The 3,742-nt window shown below is 37.4% G+C and overlaps 1 non-coding gene across 1 annotated transcript; it reads right to left on the bottom strand.

The window, feature by feature from the left end:
• Positions 1 to 458: 458 nt before the first annotated feature.
• On the bottom strand, positions 459 to 568 carry LOC111825675. The gene has a single exon (XR_002828870.1). It is a non-coding gene; the product is annotated as a U6 spliceosomal RNA (small nuclear RNA).
• Between the last annotated feature and the right edge of the window lie 3,174 nt (positions 569 to 3,742).

Raw genomic sequence — 3,742 nt, 5'->3', positions numbered from 1 at the left:
AATGATTCTCTCTCATCATTGATGTTTCTATATCTCTTTCACTCTCCCTTCCTCTCTCTGGAATCAATAAAAATATATTTTTAAAAAATCATATATGAATGAATTTACTATTGAAGATTAACCTCAACTATGCTTGTGTTTTACTCCACAGTTGAAAGAACACTGTTGTTTTGTGTTAAAACAATATTAAGATGGCATTTGTTTTATTTTACATATCCCAGTATTTTAGTAAGAAACAAAGAAATGAAGTTAGAAGAGCAGGTTCTAATAATTTTAAAATCACAGTAAAAAAAAAAGTCACAATACTCTGAGCTCTGGTTGCCTTTCAAGGACAGTGAGCATAAGTTGATTCTTATGCTAGATATATCATCAAGTGGCAGGCCCAATAACAGCTCCTTCTGATAGACTGAACACTGAAGAATTTCAAAGTGATTACCTGTATTATTTTTTTTTCTTTAAAAAATATGAAATGCTTCACAAATTTGCATGTCGTCCTTGCACAGGGGCCATGCTAATCTTCTCTGTATCATTCTAGTAATTTTAGTATATGTGCTGCTGAAGCGAGCACTGATTACCTATACTATAATCAATGGATATAGCCCTAAAGAATTCATTTTTTCACACTGAGTTCTAACACTTTTTTAAAAAAACAATGATTATACATTATTATTAGTATCTGCTATATTAGCTATTATTGTTATTATTACTAATATCTTATTTGCTCATTATTACACTTCCAGTACAGAGATGGCACATAAAAGACAATAAGTATTTATTAAATGAATAAATGGCTCAATTATTCAATAAGAAGATAAGAATTAATACTTAAGGAAAATATGTTTTTATTGATTTTTTTTAAAGAGAGAAAGGAAGGGAGAGAGATAGAGAGATAGGAACACCAATGAGAGAACATTGATCAGCTGCTTCCTCAATGCCCCCCTGTTAGGAATGGAGCCTGAAACCTACACACATACCCTTACTGGGAATCAAACTGGTGACTTCTTGGTTCATGGGTCAACACTTAACCACTGAGCCACACCAGCTGGGCACGGAAAACAAATTTGCCCTTGTTTTATTTTATTATTTTTTTAAAATATATTTTTATTGTTTCAGAGAGGAAGGGGGAGGGAAAGAGAGATAGAAACATCAATGATGATAGAGAATCATTGATTGGCTGCCTCCTGCACACCCCACACTGGAGATCAAACCAGCAACTGGGGCATGTGCCCCGACCGGGAATCGAACCGTGACCTTCTGGTTCATAGGTCAATGCTCAACCACGGATCCACACCGGCCTTGTTATACTGTGTAAAAAGAGCGCTCACTAATTAGCTATATTTAATTATTTTCTTTCAAACTCTGTTTACTTTTCTTCTGTCTCTACTGTTGAGAGGCAGTGAGGTTAGACCTCAGCTTCAAGTTGATTTTCCTTGTATTTGTGGATGTCATCCATATAGATGCCTTTTCAGCCAGTGTAACCTTTCCAGAAGTTCTTGTTGACTGCAAGAGCTTGAAAACTCTTTATTGTTGAAGGGGTGAGAAGGCTGACATCTATTGTGTCTCACTTGGCGACTGAAATGTGTGACACTGAACAAGGTCTTTATCCTCTGATTATCCATCTGGAAAATGAAAACAACAAACTCACTAGTCTGGTATGGAAGTGATTGCCAAGGACTTTGTGATCCATGCAGGGAAGATGATATTTTAGTTGCTACATATTACAGATGTTTCCCTTTGATTAACTGGGTATTCAGGTACTGGAACACATTCAGAGATGTTAAACAAATAAAAAGAAAAGCAGAGATTGGCTTAGACATTTTTAATAATATTTACATGTTTTCTTAATGTGCTAACTTTACATTTGATTATTCTATAATCTACAGATTAGGGACTACTTAGTCCAAAATTTCATAACCAGGGTGTTCCCACACTCCCCTGTGCAATCTTTAAATCTACTACACATGTCCTGACCTCACCTTATGTATTCCTGGTTAAGAACCACGAATTCAGACTAAACTTTTTCCATGTTTATGAAATAGGACATTGAGAGCCAGGTGGTATATGTAACATCAGAACTAAAATCCTCACCCTAACCGATTTGGCTCAGTGGATAGAGCGTCGGCCTATGGATTGAAAGGTCCCAGGTTCGATTCCTGTCAAGGGCATGTACCTTGGTTTCGGGCACATCCCCAGTGGGGGATGTGCAGAAGGCAGCTGATCGATATTTCTCTCTCATGGATGTTTCTAACTCTCTATCCCTCTCTCTTCCTCTCTGTAAAAAATCAATAAAATATATATTTTTAAAAAATCCTCATCTTCCAACTTCTGATGGGACTCTATTGTCATAACATATGAGGTCGCTAATCTATCAGTTTGTATTGGTATATTTTAAGTTAATTTTCTAGATACAACTGCAGTAACCACTGGAAGTTTAATTATCTGTGCTGCTTTATAATTCATAGCTATCCTCCCCACCCCCTTTCCATTGCTTATCTAATCTATACAGCCTACTGTGATTCATCTTGTTACAAATGAATTCAACCTCTTACAAGCATTTAAAGTGCACTGAACCTATATTAGGGCATGTACCAATGAGTACAGTACTATATTAAAGAATTTACAGAACTTTGTTTTTCCCTAGACTGTGAACTCTTGGAAAGAGAAATCAATGTGCTCGTTGTCTTTAGAACAGTAACAGCAAATAATAAAAGCTTAGGCAGTGTATCAGACCAATGGTTTTCAAGCATCAGAATCACCTGAGGGCTTATTAAAGTACACATTGCTGGCTCCAACCCCAGAGTTTCTGATTATGTGGATCTGGGGTGGGGCAGAGAGTTTACCTTTCAAATAAGCTCCCAAGTAATGCTACTCTTCTGCAGGGTTTCTACTTGAATATTTGCTACTGCTCCAGTAAGTAGGTAGCTAGTAATTCACATTTTCAAAGTCACGTAGCTAGTAAGTGGGAGAGGCAAGATTAGAATCTCATTTCTTGATGCCTAGTACTGTGGTCTTTCCCTATTCTCCCTCTCCTTATCTTGGAATTCTTTATACACTAGAGGCCCGATGCACAAAATTCATGCAAGAGTAGGCCTTCCTTCCCCTGGTTGCCGGCACTGGCTTCCCTCTGGCACCCAGGACCCGGGCTTCCCTCGCAGCCCCAGCTTCGTCCAGAAGGTCGTCCAGAAGGACATCCGGTCTAATTAGCATATTATGCTTTTATTATTATAGATCATAAGCTCTAAAAAAATGCATATAGTAGATAATTGAATTGTTAGAATGCAGATAGACAGCCCAGGTTCAATGATGATCTTGGACAAATTACTTAACCTCCCTTCCTCATGCTTCAATTTTCTCATCTACAAATTGAGAATTAGCAGTATATACCTGTAATGCCCGTTATGGTTGTCTTCCAAATTTGACCTATTCCTCATTCATTGTATAGTGGGCAATATGGTTCACAGAATTGCCCCAGCTCCATGAGTAAATTCTAATTTATCTAAATCAATCAAGATAATCTTAATGCTCTGGATTCAGGAAGGTGAATTAATTATATAATAGTATTCCTCCTCTCCTCACCTCTACGCCCAATAGCTACTATTGCAGAAATAAGCAGCTGACTAAAGGTAGGCTGATCATAATGTTATAGCAGAGTAAGAAGGTAGGAAAATTCCAGGACAAGCAGAATAGGGAAACTAAGACAGATAACAGCAGTTTTCAGCCACTAGTAAATACTACCTTCCCT

Source organism: Myotis lucifugus, unplaced genomic scaffold (assembly GCF_000147115.1).
Source record: "Myotis lucifugus unplaced genomic scaffold, Myoluc2.0 scaffold_0, whole genome shotgun sequence".
Taxonomy (NCBI): Eukaryota; Metazoa; Chordata; class Mammalia; order Chiroptera; family Vespertilionidae; genus Myotis; species Myotis lucifugus.
The sequence above is the reverse complement of the archived record's forward strand: the minus strand, read 5'-3'. Positions and strand labels throughout refer to the sequence as shown.